Source organism: Oryctolagus cuniculus, chromosome 1 (assembly GCF_964237555.1).
Source record: "Oryctolagus cuniculus chromosome 1, mOryCun1.1, whole genome shotgun sequence".
NCBI lineage: Eukaryota > Metazoa > Chordata > Mammalia > Lagomorpha > Leporidae > Oryctolagus > Oryctolagus cuniculus.
The window spans coordinates 122816662-122836820 of record NC_091432.1 but is presented as its reverse complement, the minus strand read 5'-3'; the positions used below and the strand labels follow the sequence as shown (position 1 = coordinate 122836820).

The following is a 20159-nucleotide window of genomic DNA, read 5'->3' as shown; positions in this document are numbered from 1 at the left end:
CTTCCATCTGCTGGTTCACTTCCCAGATGGCCTCAGTGGCCAACACTGGACCACACTGAAGCCAGGAGCTTCCACTGGTTTCCTGCATGTGTGCCAGGGGCTCAAACACTTGCACCCATATGGGATTCTCGCATTGCAGGGGACAGCTTTACCCGCTAGATCACAACACCAGCCTCCAATTCTAGCTTCTTGCTAATATGGGGCCTGGGAGGTAGCAGATGATGACCGAAGTATTTAGGTCCTTGACACTCATGTGGGAGACTTGGATTGGTTTAAAGAATTTTTCTTAAAGATTTATTCATTTATTTGAAAGGTAGAGTTTCAGAGAGGCAGAGGCAGTATCAGAGAGAGAGAGGTCTTCCATCTGCTGGTTCACTCCTCAGATGGCCACATTTGCTGGAGCTGGGCCAGTCCGAAATCAGGAACTAGGAGCTTCATCTGGGTCTCCTTCACAGGTGCAGGGGCACAAGGACTTGGGCCATCCTCCACTGCTTTGTTAGGCTGCAGCAGAGAGCTGGATCGGAAGTGAAGCCCCTGGAGTCTCTATCAGACTTAACTGCTATGCCATAGCGCAGGCCCCTGGATTGAGTTCTTGGCTATTTGCTTCTACTTGGTCTGGCCCTAGCTATTGGCAGGCAACTGGGGTGTGAGCCAACAGATGGAAGTTCTCTCTCTGCTTTCCCAGTAAAAAAAATAACTAAATAAAAAAACTAAACTAAATAATAAAAAAAACTAAAACTAATAAAAATAACTAAAAAAAAACCCTAAATATCAGAGAAGTATATTAAACTTAAAAACTAAGTAAAAAACCAAACATGGGCAGCAGGATGGTATTTGAGGTCATTTGGAAACTTAGTATGACTTTCTGAATTAAACAGAGGTCTTGGATTTGGTCATCCTTATGTTTGAATTCTGGCTCCTTCTTAACCTTTCTTGATTGTGTTTTTCTAGTGAGTAAAATGAGAATAGTATTATCTATTTATGATACAGAGTTGGTATATTAGTTAAATATGAAAATGTATCATAAAGTTGGCATATAATAAATGGTCGATAATATGTATTTTATATTGCCTATTTTATTATGTTGTATCTTATTTTTATCCCTATTTTATATAAACATCTATATTATATTTACATTCTATGTAACTATAAATTTTATCATACATTTATATATTGTATACTTTATGGACTGCTAATTGCATGTGTTTTTGTATTTTGATAGTTTTATTTCCAACTTTTTAAAGGGATTTAGAATATTAGATTACAAATATAAACCCATACAGTTGTCATGAGATTAGGTTATTTCTTAATAAATAATTCCTGAAGAATAGGAATTCAGTGATCTTCTAGTTTTATTATGGAAATGGAACCATACAAAATGCATATTTTTATAATTTTATTTTAAAACATACATTTTCAATTAATAAATTATTTAAAATGGTTAGAACTTACTAATATGAAAAAATGACATTATTTATATTGGGTTTAGAATAGCTAACAGTTAATGCTTTTAAAGGTTATAAAAATTTTGTTTTGTTACTTTTGAAATTCTACAACTGCTTTTTTTTTTCCTTAAAGATTTATTTTATTTATTTGAAAGACAGAGTTGCAGAGAGAGGTAGAGACAGAGAGGTCTTCCATCCTCTGGTTCACTCCCCAGTTGGCCGCAACGGCCGGAGCTGTGCCAGTCCGAAGCCAGGAGCCAGGAGCGTCTTCCGAGTTTCCCACATGGGTGCAGGGGCCCAAGGACTTGAGCCATCTTCTACTGCTTTCCCAGACCATAGCAGAGAGCTGGATCAGAAGAGGAGCAGCTGGGACTAGAACCGGTGCCCTTATAGGATGTCGGCGCTTCAGTCCAGGGCTTTAACCCTCTGTGCAACACCAAGCTTTTTTTTTTTTTTTTTTAAAGATTTATTTATTTATTTGAAAGTCAGAGTTACACAGAGAGGAGATGCAGAGAGAGAGAGAGAGAGAGAGAGGTCTTCCATCCAATGATTCAGTACCCAATTGGCTGCAATGGACGGAACTGTGCCATTCTGAAGCCAGGAGCCAGGAGCTTCTTCTAGGTTTCCTACGCGGGTGCAGGGGCCCAAGGACTTGGGCCATCTTCTGCTGCTTTCCCAGGCCACAGCAGAGAGCTGGATTGGAAGTGGAGCAGCAGGGTCTCAAACCAGCGCCCATATGGGATGCCAGCGCCTCAGGCCAGGGCTTTGACCTGCTGCACCAGAATGCCAGCCCTATAACTGCTTTTTAAAATTACACTGTGGTTTGTGATTGGTCATTTCATTGAAATTAGTGTGAGCCATGTGCACTGTGAGATTCAGTAGAATCAAATCGCTTCTTTTGAGTTGCAAATATTAGCTTTATTAGGCGATCTTGAAGCCATTTATTGTTAACATTTTATGGTGTAGTTTTACTCCTCAGATGCCTTTATCATTTTACATTTCTCAACTGAGGTAAATGCTATGAAATACAGATTTTAATGAACCAAGAAGCAACAATAAGAGAAAGATTATTTCTCCCAGTTGCTCTGAATATGAATTAAGAGTGCAATAAGATGTACATAGTGGCCTAATAAAAACCATGCTGCAATAATGATAAATTTAAAAATACAGTTGTTTACAACTTATTTGATATAGAAATTAGCAGTATTATTGTCATTACCTACAGAAAACACTCAAACTTTTAAAAAAGATTATTACTTGGTAAGTAGAGAGATACAGAGACAGAGAAAGATTGAGATATTCCATTTGCTAGTTCACTTTCTAAATGCCTGCAGCTGCTGGACTGGACATAACTAAAGCTGGGAGCCCGGAAACTTAATCTTGCTACAGCCAGAACTCAAACCCAGGTATTCCCATCTGGGATGCAGATATCTTAACTGCTAGGACAAACGCCCTTCCTCAGAAATTTCCTTTGGCTCTTTCTTGAGGTACACACCTCTCCACTCTAGCTGTGAAGAGAAAGGAAAAGAGATGTGGGTACTGAGAGTTGGTAGGTAAAGAAACAGAATGGACATTTAGAAAATACCTGATGGGGTAGCTAATCTGAAAGTCTTTATAATAAACAGAAATGTCCTTTTTAGAACTTTGCAAATTGCCATTACAGTTTTGTGAAAATTTAAATGTAAGTATAGGGTATTTCAAAAAGTTGGTGGCAAATGAGATTAAATAAAAATAGGGACAGGCATTTGGCACTGAGGTTAAGTTGCTGCTTGGGGCACCTACACCCCGTATTGGAGTGTCTGGTTCAAGTCCATGCAGCTCTTCTTCCCGCTAAGTCATATCCTGGGAGGCAGCATGATGGCTCAAGTGCTTAGGTTCCTGCCACTCGGGTGGGAGATCCTGATTGAGTTTTTGGCTTCTGGGTTTGGCCTGGCCAAGATCTGGCTCTTGTGGACATTGGGAAGTGAATCATTGAGTGGAAGATCTTTCTCAGTATCTTTGTCATTCAAATAAAATGAACATTAATAAAAATTGAACAAAGACAAGTATATTTGGGGCAAAAAATTTTGAACCCCATACATGAGAAGTGTTCTTTTGGAAAATGTGCATTTTGAAAAAAATTATGCATGGATTTAAAAATTATTTACAACAAAATAAACTTACTTTTTAATTCTGAATTCCACAAATTTTTTTAAGTCCTCTTGTGCTTGATCCTTCTAATCTTTTGCCCTTTCAAGTACTGCACACAGGAATATTCTAACAGAAGCCATTGGTCCTGAAGTACATTTGGGTTTCTGTATGGTGGAAAATGACAGAGTCCTAGAAAATGGTAGCAAGGAAAGCAGTCTAGCAAGTAGAAACCAGTGTTTTCTTAGAAAAAGGCATTTGATAAAAATTGAAAGAAATAAAAGTGGCAATGCAGGCTTTTTGCAGGATGTAGGTTTTATGTGTGTGTATTATTTGTGTGAAGTTATCATTGTTTTATTGCAGGTATAAATATAGAGGTATAATTATGAAATTGGATGATCACCAATTTTTTTTTTTTTTTGACAGGCAGAGTGGACAGTAAGAGAGAGAGACAGAGAGAAAGGTCTTCCTTTGCCGTTGGTTCACCCTCCAATGGCCTCTGCGGCCGGCACACTGCGGCCGGCACACAGCGCTGATCCAATGGCAGGAGCCAGGTACTTCTCCTGGTCTCCCATGGGGTGCAGGGCCCAAGCACTTGGGCCATCCTCCACTGCCTTCCCTGGCCACAGCAGAGAGCTGGCCTGGAAGAGGGGCAACTGGGACAGAATCCAGCACCCCGACTGGGACTAGAACCCGGTGTGCCGGCGCCACAAGGCAGAGGATTAGCCTAGTGAGCCGCGGCGCTGGCCACCAGTGTTGTTTTTAAGGCACTGAGAACAGAGACCTTGTAAGCAGAATCCCATTTTCTTTCTTTTTTTCTTTTTTTTTAAAAAAAAGATTTATTTTATTTATTTGAAAGACAGAGTTACAGAGAGAGAGAGAGAGGTCTTCCATCCGCAGTTCACTCCCCAAATGGTCGCAACAGCTGAAGCTGTGCTTATCCAAAGCCATGAGCTGGGAGCTTCTTCCTGATCTTCCATGTGGGTGCAGGGGCCCAAGGACTTGGGCCATCTTCTACTGCTTTCCCAGGCCATAGCAGAGAGCTGGATCAGAAGAGGAGCAGCCAGGACTCGAACCAGCACCCATATGGGATGCTGGCACTTAAGGCTAGGGCTTTAACCCACTGTGCCACAGCACTGGCCAAGAATCCCATTTTTTACTTGTATATATATTTGCCAAAATAGATGTAAAAGTTACAAATTTTCTGTGTGGCTACACATAATGTCAGATGTGTGAAATAAGTACGTATGCTTTTATTGATATTTCATAGTTTTTTTTTTTCATTTTATTTTTTAACTTTTATTTAGTAAATATAAATTTCCAAAGTACAGTTTATGGATTACAATGCCCCCCCCCCCATAATTTCCCTCCCACCTGCAACCCTCCCATCTCCTGCTCTCTCTCCCATTCCATTCACATCAAGATTCATTTTCAATTATCTTTATATACAGAAGATCGATTTAGTATATATTAAGTAAAGATTTCATCAGTTTGCACCCAGATATTTCAGTTTTTTAAAAGATTTATTTATTTGAGAGGCAGAATTACAGACAAAGAGAGAGACAGAGAGGTGTTCTGTTTACTGGCTCACTCTCCAGATGGTTGCAGTGGTCGGAGCTGGGCTGATCCGAAGCCTGCAGTTTCTTCTGGGTCTCCCATGTGGGTGCAGAGGCCCAAGCGTGTGGGCCATCTTCCGCTGCTTTCCCCGGCACATTAGCAGAGAGCTGGATTGTAAGTGGAGTAGCTGGGACTTGGAACTGGTGCCCATATGGAATGCTGGTGCTGCAGGCAGAGGCTTAACCTACTACGCTGCAGTGATGGCCCCTTCATATTTTTTAAAAATCTACGTAATGGAGGCTGGCGCCATGGTGCAATAGGTTAATCCTCCGCCTGTGGCGCCGGCATCCCATATGGGTGCCGGTTCTAGTCCCGCCTGCTCCTCTTCCAATTTAGCTCTCTGTGGTGGCTTGGGAAAGTAGTAGAAGATGGCCCAAGTGCTTGGGCCCCTGCACCTGCATCGGAGACCAGGAAGAAGCACCTGGCTCCTGGCTTTGGATTGGCTCAGCTCCGGTCATTGTGGCCATTTGGGGAGTGAACCAACAGAAGGAAGACCTTTCTCTCTGTCTCTCCCTCTCACCCTCTGTAACTCTACCTCTCAAATAAATCTTTAAAAAAAAAAATCCACATAATGTTTGCAGTATGTATAGTGTAACATAGTGAATTTTGTGTAAATATAGCAACATTTGATATTGATCCACCAGGAAGATGTTTCATTTTAAATTTTGTATTTTTTTGGCACACCTGCCAAGGACTTCCATATTGAGAAGTAGCATGAAGATGGCTAGCTTTTTATTTAACTATTCAGTTTGAAATTCAGTAGCTTGAAATGCCCTATATCCAGAACCATGGCCAGCAATTTACTTTTAAGACTATTTGTTTTTATTTATTTGAAAGATGAAGAGATTCAGATCTTCCATCTGCTGATTCATTCCCCAAATTCCTGAGACTGGGCCAGGTGGAAGCCAGTAGCCAGAAGCAATCCAATTCTCCCAAGTGGGTGTTAGGGACCTAATTACTTGAGCCATCACCTGCTGCCTTCCAGGGTACACATTAGCAGAATGCTGGAGTAAAAAAGGGAACTGAGCCTGTGGATCCAGGCGCTCTGATATGGTGATATGGGATGCAGGTGTGCCAGGCAGAAAATTAACCACAGTGCCAGACTCCAACCCTCACCATTTCATTTTAGAACACATACCTTTTTATAGTATGTAGTTGGGTATACAAAGGAAACTACAGGTAATTTCACAGATAAGTACTAAGTTACCTGGCACTAAGAAATAAAACCATCCTACTATTTTTTTAAAAAAAGATTTATTTATTTGTATTTATTTGAAAGGGAGAGAGAGAGAGAGAGAGAGATCTTCTATCTGCTGTTCTGTGTGCTGGCTCACTCCCCAAGTGGCCATAATTGTCAGGACTGAGCTAGTCTGAAGCCAGAATTCCATCCAGGTCTCCCACCTGAGTGGCAGAGGCCAAAGCACTTGGTTCATCTTCCACTGCTTTCCCAGGCTCATTAGCAGGAATGTGGATTGGAAGTAGTGTAGCTGGGATGTGAAATGGCACTCAGATGGGATGCTGGTAATCATAGGCAACGACTCAGCTTGCTATGCAATGATGCTGGCCACCAAACCCCCAAATTGTTATAAAAAAGCAAGTAAGGCCAATGTTTTTCCATTTAAAAATAGAAACTGTTGGTGTGGGTTTAGCCTATCAGTTAAGATGCTCGTGTTCCACATTAGCATACCTGGGTTCAATTCCAGGCCCAGGCTCCCGACTGCAGCCTCCTGCTAATGTAGACTCTGGGATACAGTGGTGAAGACTCAAGTGATTGTGTTGCTGCCACCAGCATGGGAGACAGAGACCTAGATTATGTCTTCTGCTCCTAGCTTCAGCCTGGTCCAGCACTGGCCTTAAGGGACGTTTTAGGGAGTGTACCAGTGGATTGGTGCTCACTTTCTTTCTGTTTCTGCCTCTCAAATAAAATTAAGTAAAATTTAAGAAACCACACACACACACAAATACTAGTGATTCAAAAGGTGGGCATGAGATGATGCTGGATAATTGTATGGTTTTGCTAACAGTGTATGTTTTCCAAGCTGGAATAACTCATATTTACACACAGATAAGAAATGTAGTGTCCCAAATGTGAAAATAGATCTCACTTGGTGAAACCTAATTTAACATTTTTGAAAGTTTAAAATAAGACCAGTTGAACAATGCATTCTTTTTCTGCTGACAGTATTTTTGTCATCTGGGTTGTGAGTGTGCAGAATTGAGATGGTAAGAATAGCCAACTTTTAATAGTGTCTGTTTGAAAAAAGAACCCATTAAAATCATCAGTGCTCTTAAGAATATTTCTAAATTATAGTCTCTTAAAATTTCAAGTTATATTTGAATAGTTAATACATTCAGATGGTTTTAAATGCATAAGAAATGGAAGAGTTTAAAGTATTCACTGCCTGTGTATCAAGAGATATTTTAGGGCTTTTCAAGTATGTATATGCAGTTACTATTTGTATACACATGTGTATATATACAAAATTATGCATATATGTGTGAGTGTTTTTTCTTTTCCCTCCTTTCAACAGAAATGGTAGCATGTTAAATAGAGTTTGAGGAAGAGATGAGATTCACATTTTCTTTCTTTCTTTTGTCTGAAGATTTACTTAAGGCAGAGCTACTGAGAGAGAGAGAAAGAGTGAGAGAGAGAGAGAGAGAGAGAGAGAGAGAGAGAGAGAGAAAGGTCTTCCTCCCACTGATTCACTCCCCAAAAAGCTGCAATGCCAGGAGCCAGGAGCTTCTTCCAGGTCTCCCACGTAGGTGCAGGGGCCCAAGGACTTGGGTCATCTTCCATTGCTTTTTCAGGCCATAGCAAAGAGCTATATCAAGAAGTGGAGCAGCCAGGTCTCGAACTGGCATCCATATGGGATGCTAGCATTGTAGGCAGTGGCTTTACCTGCTACACCACAGCGCCAGCCTCAAGCTTTCAAGTTCTAATTTTTGTTCTGTACCTTGGGAAAATTTTTAATTATATATAATACCTTATCAGTATGGAAAGTGCTTCCTTCAATACTTATTTTTTCCAGGACCATCTAGTATTCTGTTTTTTTAAACTTGTGCTTACTGTTAGACCTTCAAGCTTTTGCATTATAGTCTTGACTGCATAAAACATTGTTTCTGTTAGAGGTAAAGACTATGCAGGGAGGTTGGTTGGGTTTTGGTTATTGTGGTCCTGCAAGGCCTTAGCTAGAGAGAAATATGTGAGCTGACCTTGATGAAAACCCACCTGGGTCAACATCTGGGCCCTAACTTGAGGGAACAGGGAGTTCATTAGGCCTGGGGAAGGAATGAACCGAGTTTGTTGTTGCAGGGACAAGAGAGCTTTGGGATTCCAATGCTGTGTGCCAGGAGGGAAGTGAGAGAGGTAGGCAGGGGCCACAGCATGGAGATACCATGGAGAAATTTAAATGGGAGAGTGATATGATTTTACTTAAAGTTAATAGAAATAAGGAGATCAAATAGAAGCTGCTGCTACTCCATGTGAAAGATGATGATGAGTTGAACTGTGTTGGTAGTGGAGAATAGAGAAATACATTGAGAATTTGTTTTGTAGGTTCAGTGACACGATTTGCTGGTAAATTAGTTTTGAATTTTGACAGCGAGATGAACTTTAATGTTTAAAGTATACTTTGTAATGTTAGAAAGTAGAATACTATTAATTTAGATGCTTTGTGGTTTAGATAATTCGCTCAGTGATTTTAGTAGTGTTTACTGATTGTTACTCATCCATTCGTCCATTGCATCTGTTTTCTGGCTTGTTGCAGTGAAGGTGGAAGCTGGTTCCTGGGTCTCCAGTCCTTTCCTGTGCACTTTGTATAGCTGCTCCTTTATTGTTCCAGAAGCCATAGTTCTCCTGTTGTCTTTGATTTTGCACTCCCTTTCCTGGTCTGCAAGGGGGTGGGGAGTGGGGCATCTGTCCTCCTTCTGCCAGCCGTTTCTCATTCCTGGTTCTGCATTCTTGCTGTTGCACTTCCCTTTGCAGGGGGACGTGTGATAGTGCTGCATCAGTGACAGGAGACTGTGCTGTCCAACCCAAATCCTGGAGGGCAGCTTGGCTCAGAAGTGCATGAGGCCTTGGAGATTTGGGCTGAGGAAAACAGTTGAGGCATACCTGTGAGAATTTCTGGGTAATCTAGTTACTTCTGTTGCTATGAAATTAGGCAAGATAGACTGCTTTGTTAATTGGTTAGATATAAAAACATCTTTTAATGGAACCGTCACATTTGAACCAGGTTAGTTGTTAATAAATTAGATTGTGTTGTACTTAGGCTCAAAAGTCTATATAATTTCCCTTTAACCAAAGACTCTGTACTCCAATTGTATCACTTATTTCTGTTTTTATATATTTTTTTCAGTATTATCACTGCCCAGTGACAGAATTTAATTTTCTTTTATTTGAAAACCAAGCTTAGAACACACTGTAGTTGTGTCCTTGGTTCCCTGTCATTTTTTACTTTTAAACATTTATTCTAATTATATGAGAGGCAGAGGTACAGAGAAAAAGGGAAAGAGAGATCGGTCTTCCATCTGCTGGTTCACTCTGCAAATGGCTGCAATGGTCAGGGCCAGGCCAGGCTAAAGCCAGGAGTCAGGAGCTTCTTCCAGGTCTCCCACCTGGCGCAGGGGCCTAAACATTTCCACTGCTTTCTCAGGCACATTAGCAGGGAGCTAGATTGGAAGTGGAGCAGCCAGGACTTGAACTTCAGTGCCATTGTTGGCTTTATTTGTTACACCTTTTATGCTGGCACTGGTGCCCTGTCATTTTACCAGTCCCTGAATGCTAGCAGATAACAGCAAAAATGATAAAATCTCACTTTTGCTGTGACTGATGATAGTTTTAGAATAGTTCAGATGTAAATATTTGCACATACAGCATCTAAGGGCAGAGGCTCAGGTGAGAGTGTGTGGGGGCACAGTGAATGTTGGATGAAATTCCAGAGCAGGTAAGTCTGTGGCCAGTTGAATTAGTAGGGGAGTGTTTGGGAAGGTAAGATAACAAATGACCACAAGCTTGGTGGCTTAAAACTACAGAAGTGTATTCTCTTACAGTTCTGGAGGGCAGAAGTCTGAAATCAAGATGTCAGCAGGGCCACACCCCCTCTGAAGGCTCAAGGGTCTTTGCTTCTTCCAGCTCCTGGTGGCTCCAGGTATTCTTTGGTTTGTGGCTGCATTAACTCTTATTGATGTTTTCTGTCTCTATGTGGCCTTCTCATTTGTGTCCATGTCTTCTCTCTGTCTCTTTAAAGACACTTGTATTAGATTTAGAGCCCACCTGATTGATGATTTTCTTTGAAGATCCTCAATTTACACTTGTAAGAATCCTTTTTCCAAATAATGTATCATTCACAGTGTCTGGATATTAGGATGTGGACATGGCTTTTTGGGGGTCATTGTTCAACCCATTATAGTGATCAGTCTGTAAAGTCCTTCTTAAAACCGTGGAAAACTAGGGGAATGATGAAGTGAGGATTCAGTGATAGGATACCTGTGTTTATTGTTGTTCCTAGAAACCAGTTATCTGGCAGACTTCCCTTTAAGTCAGTAGCTCATACACTGAGCAGTTCTTCCTACCTCACCTAAGTGTGATGGTTTCCACACTCATTCAAGTAGCAGTAGCACTTTTAGTTTTTGAATAACTAAAGAGGATATCTTCTGGAAAAATTTCCTAGAAAGCAGCTTGCCCTTCCGGCCTCCCTCTCTCTCTCCCTCCCTTCCTTCCTTTCTGTAGGTATTTACATTATGTTTATTTTTAAAAAACTTTATAAAAAGTTTCAGAATATACAGAAAAAGTACAGAGAAGAGGATTATAGCATTCATATGTGCATTTTATCACCCAAATAGTAAAATGCACATTTTGTCATATGAGAGTCCTTCAGAAAGTGGAATTCAAAAGAGTTTATTTTGGTGCAAACATTGCTGAAATCTGTATATGTGAGGGTCTTCAAAATGCTCGTGAAAAATGTGTTATGAAAAAATTACTCATAGTTTTTTGACTTAGGCTTATCTTTTAATTCCATTTTTCTAGAAAAATTTTGAAGTAGTCTCATGTTTACTTAGGAAAAATATTTTAAAGAAAATAACAGATAGTGTGTGCTATTCATTTTACATATTTTATATAATCTAAAAATTATTTGGCACAATGCTTAGGCCATATTTGGGTTTAGTCATTCATTTTTAAACAAGATTTATTTATTATTTGAAAGCAGAACTGTGGAGAGAAAAAGAGAAAGCGCGAGATCTTCCATCTGCTGCTTCACACTCTAAATGGCTGCTACAGCCAGGTCTGGACCAGGTTGAACCCTGGAACCAGAAACTCCATCTTGGTCTCCCATGTGGGTGGCAGGAGCCCGTGTACTTGGGCGGTCTTCTCTTGCCTTCCCAGGTGCATTATGAGGGAGCTGGATCAGAGGCAGAAGAGCCATAACTCATCTAGGGTGCTGGTGTTGCAGGTATGGTTTAACCTGGTGTGCTGCAACACTGGCCCCAGTCATTCATATTTTTATAGTATATATTATTGGTGTTTGTGGATTTTTCAAATCAGTATTTTAACTGAAATGGGATAGTTTATGGTTCTGATGTAGGATGAATCAATGAGGTACTGTTTGGAATTTATTTTAAAAAGAATAAATTGTCAGGAACTTTTCTGAAACTATTGCAATAGCCTTTTTTTTGTTCTTAAACATTGTTGAAGTATTTAAAATAAACAGGAAGCTACAGAAGGGAACATAAACCAGTATACTAGTTCCATTGATTCCTTATATTTTGCCACAGTACTTTAGATATTTTTATTTAAAAAATTACATATGGAGTTGAATTCCTGATATAATTTTCTTTTCTTCTTTTCTATAAATAGCCATTACTCAGAATTTGGCACAGTATCATACTCACTTATAGTACTGTATTCAGTACATAGGTCTATCCATAAATAACACATGGCTTAATACAATGTATATTAAAACTTTATATTATATAGGATTAGGCTATAATAATTTTTGTGTAGTCTTGAAACTATATATTGTACTTTTAGAATTTTGTATCATATTTATCACTCTGCAACTGGTTTTCTCATCTTTTGTTATTTCATGTTAATACATGAAGGTATATTTTATTTTAACTATTGCAAATATTTAATTATATGACTATTTCACAGTTATTTTATACATTATCACAAAGACATTTAGATTGTTAGAAACATTTTGAAGTTACAGTGTTTCATTGAATTGTCTTGTGTGTGTTTCCTTGTATTCATGTGTACGATTTCTCTAGGGCATTCAAAAAATGAGTTGTCAAGTTGAAGGGCATGTGCTGTTTCAGTCTTAGTAATTAGGCAAAGTCATCTCTAAAGTGGTTGTACCATTTTGTACTCAAACCAACTAGTTGTGTATATTAGAATTCTTGTCATAATATATTCAGTGCCACGAGTTGGTGATGCCAGGCATCTTTTTATTCTGGAAATTTAAAAAAATATGTACGATATATAATGAATTCCATGTACTTCTCATCTAGTTTCAACAGTCTTTTTTTTCCTTTCTTTTTAATATACGTCTTTCTTTTTTTATAAATTATAATGGAAAGTATATCATCACTATTTATTTTTATGATGACATACTTTTGTTTATTTTATAATCATAAGATTTTAAAAAGTTTTTGTATTTTATTTGAAAGAGTGACAGAAAAAAAGAGGATAGGGAACCAGAGCAGGCTGTGGGGTGGGGCTGAGGGCTGAGATCAAGACCTTGATCTTCCATCTGCTGGTTCACTCCCCAAATGCCCTCAATGGCTGAGGTTGGGTCAGGCCAAAGCCAGGAGCCCGGAACTCCATCTGGGTCTTCTTGTGGATGGCAGGGGCCCAAGTACTTGAGCCTCCATCTGCTGCCTGTTACGTGCATTAGCAGGAAGCTACAGATTAGAAGCAGAAGAGCTGAGACTTGAATCAAGTGCTCTAATATGGGATGATGGTGTTTCAAGTGTTGGCTTGACCCACTGTTTCCTCACACCCACCTCCTCAACTGTCTTTAAATATGGGACCAATTTTGCTTTATCTAAAACCATTCTCATCACCAAGTGTTATTTTGAAGCAAATCTCTGACATCATTTCACTTGTAACTTTTTCAGTTCATATCTGTAAAAGACAAGGGTTCTTTTTTTTAAAAGATACATTGATATTTACTTAGCATAGCTATTTATTTTTATTGGAGTATAATTTACTTAGAATACATGTCTTAGGTGTACAGTTTGACAAGTTTTGACAGATATTGTGTGTTAGATAATCCATAGCTCAGGCAAGATACAGAACAATTCTACCTTCTGCTGGAAGAGATTTCAGGCGATCTAAGGAGATCTGGTCATGTAGACAAGAGAAGAAGGTTGAGTGAGGAAACTCTCGGAAAGTGGTACAGTGGGTTATGGGTTATCCCATATGGGAGCTGCTTTGAGTCCCTGCTGCTCCCTTTCCGATACAACTCCCTGCTAATGGGAAAAGCAGCGGAAGAAGTCCCAAGGACCTGGGCCCCGCACCCACATGGGAGACCCGGATGAAGCTCTTGGTTCCTGGCTTCAGCCTGGTCCAGCCTGTGCTGCTGTGGCCATTTGGAGGGAGTGAACCAGAGAGACCTCTGTCTCTCTCTCTCTCTAACTCTAACTCTACCTTTCAAAACAAAACAAAAAAGCAAAGGAACTTTCTCAGGCTGGTTGCAGAAGGGGAGTCAGAGTTTGGAAACGTGAGAAGGATTAGACATGCATTGCTGGCTCTAGGATGGGAAAGGGGCATGTGATAAGGAATGCCAGTGTCTTTTGACAGCTGGGAGTGGTACCTGGCTGACAGCCGGTAAAGGAACTGTGTCCCACAACTGCAAAGGCTGAATTTGGCTAGTAGCTTGAGTGACCTTGGAAGCAGAGCTTGCCTCAGAGCCTTCAGATGAGAGCCAAGGCTGGCAAACACCTTGCTTTTGGCCTTCTGAGATCATTCACATACGTCATTACTGAAATCATCAAGCTGTCAAGCTTATGTTGTCAGATACATATTTGCTAAAAATACAACTTTTATTCAGAAGTTCAAATTTTATCATTTGTAACAAATGCTGACAATTGTTTTCCTTGAAGTGACAGCTTGCTTTGTTCATTTTCGAGAAAATATCTGCCAAATATCAGCATTTGAATTTGCCTGCCATTCCTTTGAATAAAAATGGAGCTGGCTCCTCTTGTACCTGAGTCATTGAGTTCCTTTTCTCTGAGGTAGCCCTTCATTGGATGCTGAAGTGTGAAGTGCTTTATGTGTACATCCCATGTAGTCACATAGGGTATCAAAACATCCGTGGTATTCAGGGGTCACCAGGGGTATAAAACTAATAATTGTTACTGCTTTCTTAAGGATAGTAGATAAAACATTTTGTTTATTGAAAATATAAGTGCATGTCAAAGAATACAGTGACTTTCTGGTATAGTTAAATACACCTTTTTTAAAAAAAATGCATTTTATTTTGTTTGTAATGTAGAGTTACAAATGCAGAGAGAGGGAGAGATAAAGAAAGACAGATCTCTAATCCACAGGTTGAGTTCCCAAATGGCCACAATGATCAGGGCTGGGCCAGGCCGAAACCAGGGCCAGGAGCTTTATCCGGGTCTTCCACATGGATACAGGTTCATGAGCACCTGGGCCATCCTCTGCTACTTTCCCAGGCATATTAGCAGGGAGCTGGATTGGAAGTGGCCCATCTGGGACTTGAACTGGAGCCCATGTGGGATGCCGGCTTGTAGGCAGTGGCTTAATCCACTATGCCACAATGCTGGCCTGAGTACACTTTTTGTATTCATGTTTGCACCAGCATTTTTTATCCTTTTGCCTTCGCCCCATCAATACAAATAGCAGCACGATGAAAAAGGTAGTAAGTTATTCCAAACCTTGGCAGACCTCGGAAAGGGCCTCAGGGATCCTCAACCATATTTTAAGAACTGCTGCCTTCTGTCTTTACCAACATTTATTTATTAAAGATTTATTTTTATTTGAAAGTCAGAATTATGGAGAGAGAGATCTTCCATCTGTTGGTTCACCCCTCAGATGGCTGCAACAGCCAGGGTTGAGCCAGGCTGAAGCCAGGAGCCAAGAACTTCATCCACACATGGGTAACAGGACTGCAAATACTTGGGCCATCCTCTCTGCTTTTCCCAGGCCATCATTAGGGAGCTGGATTGAAGTGGAGCAGCCAGGACATGAAACAGCGCTCATATGGGATGCCAGCACTGCAGATGTCAACTTTACCTGCAGCACCACGACACCGGCTCCTTTTCCAATGTTGATATCAGTTCTTTAGTTTAACCTTTCTATCAGGTGTAGAGCTGTATCTCATTGTGATTTACTTTAAATAATTCATCTAATTTATGTATTTTTAGTTATTTGGGAGGTGGAGTGAATGAGATAGAGAAGACAGAGACAAAGACAGAGATACCTTCCATTGTTGGTTCACTTCTCAATCACCTGCAGCAGCTAGGGCTGGGCCGGGCTGCAGCCAGGAGCCAGGAGCTCCATCTTGGTCTCCTACATGGGGGCAGGAAGCCAAGTATTTGAGCCATCATCTGCTGCCACCTCTCAAAGTGTGTATGTTAGCAGAAAGCTGGATCGAATCCCGGCACTCTGATATGGAATGCCAGTGTCCCCCAAAGCATTTTAACTGCTGTGCCAAATGATCACCCTTCATTGAGATTTTAATTTTTATTTTCTTAATGATTAATGAGGATTGAGTATCTTTTTATGGCATTTATCTTGACCATTTGGATCTCCTCTTTGTAAGGGCTTTTTTTATTTTTTTTTTAAATGTTTTCTTTATTTGAGAGTTAGAGGGACTGATCAACTGCGGGGGTGGGTATGTGGTTAAGAGAGAGGACATGTGCTCTTATCCGCTGGTTCGCTCCACTGATGCCCACAACAGCTGGGACTCAGTCTGGCCAAAGCTGGGAGCTGAGAACTCAGTGCAGGTCGTAGGAATCCACTTAACTCGAGATGTAGTTGCTGCCTCCCAAGGTCTGCAATCGGAAGCTGGCGTCAGGAGCCAGAGGTACTCTGATATGGGATGTGCCCACCAAAGGGCCTGTTTTTTAAGTGCTTCTTCTGGACCCTGTGACAGGAGACAGCAGCCTTAGAAGGCCTTCTTGTGGCCCAGAGGTGGGGAACCTTTTTCTTTCAAGGACCCTTTGTAGATTTATAACATCATTTGTGAGCCATACAAAGTTATTAACTTAGAAGTTATCCTGCATAGATGACTGGATTTCAAGTTCAGCCTTCGATTCCCTTGGCACGTCTAGACCAAATGATTTCATGGGCCTTATGCAGCCCATAGTCTGGATGTCCCCCATCTCTGTTGAAGAGATGTAGTAAGTAAGCTAAAGATTTTGTGGGTATCTCTGAGTAAATAAAGAAAAAATTGTGATTTTCTGTGTCTGTTAGCTTGTAATTATGTTTTTAAAAATCTTGATTGAAGTATAATGCCATTCCATTCAGGTGTTTTTCACATGTATTTTGCTTTTCACTTTATTAGTCATTTGATCTTTAATTAATTGGTTTCCTACTTTCTATTTCATTATTTCTATTTTTCCACTTATTATGAATTTAATTTTCTCTTTTCTCCTAAAGTATGGGTAAAAAGTATGGGCAAAAAATTCTCTAAGAATTTAAAGCTATAAATTTCTATCCAAGTATTACTTTAACTGTGTTCTACAAACTTTGGTGTAGCATGTTTTCATTATTGCTTATTATAAAGTATTTTCTGATTTCTTCTTTCACCCTTTTAAAATATAATATGTTGCCAGCGCTGCGGCTCACTAGGCTAATCCTCCACCTGTGGTGCCAGCACCCCAGGTTCTAGTCCGGGTTGGGGTGCCGGACTCTGTCCCGGTTGCTCCTCTTCCAGTCCAGCTCTCTGCTGTGGCCCGGGAGTGCAGTGGAGGATGGCCCAAGTCCTTGGGCCCTACACCCCATGGGAGACCAGGAGAAGCACCTGGCTCCTGGCTTTGGATCGGTGTAGTGCGCCGGCCTTAGCGGCCATTTGGGGAGTGAACCAACAGAAGGAAGACCTTTCTCCTGTCTCTCTCTCTCACTGTCTAACTCTACCTGTCAAAAATAATAATAATAATAATATGTTGTTTAATTCCAAGCTATTTAGCTCTCCCCTAGATATTTTAATTTCTAGTTTAATTATGTTATCAGTTATTTTACTTTTTTAGGAATTTGAAATTTTGTTTACAGAACAATGCCTGCTCTTTATGGTGAACTTTCCACATACGTTCCATATACATTGAAAAGAATGTATGTTCTATAGTTAGATGAGTTTTATTGCTTATTGTAGTTAGTTGACTTAATATTATTCAGCTTTTCTTTATTTTTTTGAAAAGATTATTTATTTATTTATTTGAAAGGTAGAGTTACAGACAATGAGAGGGAGAGACAGAGAGAAAGGTCTTCCTTCCGTTGGCTTACCCCCCAAATGGCTGCTACGGCCGGAGCTATGCCTATCCGAAGCCAGGAGCCAGGTGCTTCTTCCTGCTCTCGAACGCGGGTGCAGGCACCCAAGCACCTGGGCCATCCTCCACTGCCTTCCTGGGCCACAGCAGAGAGCTGGCCTGGAAGAGGAGCAACTGGGACTAGAATCTGGCGCCCATATGGGATTCCGGTGCCGAAGGTGGAGGATTAGCCAAGTGAGCCACGGCACTGGCTCAGCTCTTATTTATTTTTAATATTTTTCTGTCCAGAATTTTCTAGAGGAAATAAAATAATAAAATTTTCTTTCTTCTTCTTCTTTCTTTTTTGACAGGTAGAGATATAGATAGTGAGAGAGAGAGAGAGAGAGAGAGACAGAGAGAAAGGTTTTCCTTCCATTGGTTCACTCCCCAAATGGCCGAAAAGGCCAGAGCTATGCCTATCCGAAGCCAGGAGCCAGGTGCTTCTTCCTGCTCTCGAACGCGGGTGCAGGCACCCAAGCACCTGGGCCATCCTCCACTGCCTTCCTGGGCCACAGCAGAGAGCTGGCCTGGAAGAGGAGCAACTGGGACTAGAACCTGGCGCCCATATGGGATGGCGGCGCCAGAGGCAGAGGATTAACCAAATGAGCCACGGCGCCGGACCCTAATTAAATTTTCTAACTCTAGTATGATGGTTGTTTCCATTTTCCTTTCCTTCAGTATTTTCTTAGCGTATTTTGAAGTTAAACTTTCTAGAGCATACAGTTTTATGATTATTCTATTTTTTTTAAGTTTCTCAGTAAATTGGGATCTTACTAAGTTTTTTTTTTTTTTTTTTTATAAAGATTGATTTATTTATTTGAAAGTCAGAGCTACACAGAGAGAGGAGAGGCAGAGGTCTTCCATCTGCTGGTTCACTCCCCAGATGGCTTCAATGGCCTGAGCTACACCGATTTGAAGCCAGGAGCCAGGTGTTTCTTCTGGGTCTCCTACGTGGGTACAGGGGCCTAAGGACTTGGACCATCTTTTCTACTGCTTTCCCAGGCCATAGCAGAGAACTGGATTGGAAGCGGAGCAGCTGGGTCTCAAACTGGTGCCCATATGGGATGCTGGCGCTTTAGGGCAGGGCGTTAACCCACTGTACCACAGTGCCGGCCTCATTTTGTTCTGTTTTCTTGATGAATTGACTTCTTATTTCTAAATGGCCCCTTTCTGTTAATACTATATTTCTTGAAATCTTTTTTTTTTGAAATCTTATCTACTTTGTTTTAAGCTGTCTTTATTAGTATAGTCAAACAGCTTTTCTATGATTAGTTATATTATTCATATTTTTCCCCTCAATCTAACTATGCCCTTATTGTTAAGATGATTTGTTGGGGCTGGCACTATGGCATAGCGAGCCCGGGTTCGAGTCCTGGCTCCAATCTAGCTCTGCTATTGTGCCTGGGAGAGCAGTGGAGGATGGCCCAAGTCCTTGGGCCCTTACACCCATATGGGAGACCCTGAAGAAGCTCCTGGCTCCTGGCTTCGGATTGGCTCAGTTCTGGCCATTGCAGCCATTTGGGGAGTGAACCAGTGGATGGAAGGCCTCTTTCTGTCTCTACTTCTCCCTGTGACTCTGTCTTTCAAATAAATAAAATCTTTTTTTTTTTTTTTTTAAGATGTATTGCTTGTCAACAACATGTAGTTGGTCTTGGTTTTCTAATATGGTCTGACAGTCCCTGTATTTTCATTAGAGTGTTTGGTCTATTAATAGTTAAACTGTTTGCTAATTTAGGGCTTTGCATGGTTTCTGTGGATAGTTTTTTTCCTCTTTACTGTGGCCTACTTTTTTTTTTTCCTTTTGTATACTAATCATTGTGGATTATGCCTTATAGAGACTCTATCTTTTATTATCCTTCTGAGTATTCTAGTGAATAGTTGAAATATACGGAGTGTTGATTTTCTACTAGGCCAGGGTTTTGCACTTAGTCTAAGGGGACTGACTCCGTTATTCCTGGAACATGGTCTTCACTCCTAAAGTGTGTCAGGTAATTTAGGTTTTTGACCAGCAATTTAACTTTGATTGCCTTATAAAAAGTCTTTTTCCTCTGTGATGGGCAGCAGCTGAGATACCTGCTCAGCCTCTTTGAGCCTTCCTGCTTTCTCCTGGGCTTTATGGGGTGAGCTTATTTGCAGATGATAGGTCTGTTTTGTAGCCCCCTCCTTTCTGGGATTTTCATTCTTAATTTCCATCCCTTCAGTGATCCTGAACTCTGACATTTGACACCCTCAATGAATAAAACCGCCTTTCAGTTCCAGCCACTGAGAACATGAGAACTAGAGTGTGTTCTAGGTAAAAGAACTAAATGGATCTCACCCATAAGTTTGGTTCTTTTTATTATTATTATTATTATTATTATTATTATTTGAAAGAGTTACCACCAGAGAGGGAGAGACAAAGAGAGAGGTATCTTCCATCAACTGGTAACTTCCCAAAAGGCTGCAACAGCCAGAGCTGGACCAGGCTGAAGCCAG

The 20159-nt window shown here is 40.7% G+C and overlaps 1 protein-coding gene across 2 annotated transcripts in view; it reads left to right on the top strand.

Annotated features, from left to right (window-relative positions):
- Positions 1-20159, top strand: part of ARHGAP32 (Rho GTPase activating protein 32) — a 318668-nt gene that overhangs the window by 71373 nt on the left and 227136 nt on the right. The window contains exon 2 of one of the 2 annotated variants that reach the window (XM_070048333.1): positions 10242-10339. The exons of the other annotated variant lie outside the window; for it this stretch is intronic. The gene's annotated coding sequence lies outside the window, so the exon portion shown is untranslated. The remainder of the gene's footprint in view (positions 1-10241; positions 10340-20159) is intronic. 2 annotated transcript variants of the gene reach the window in all.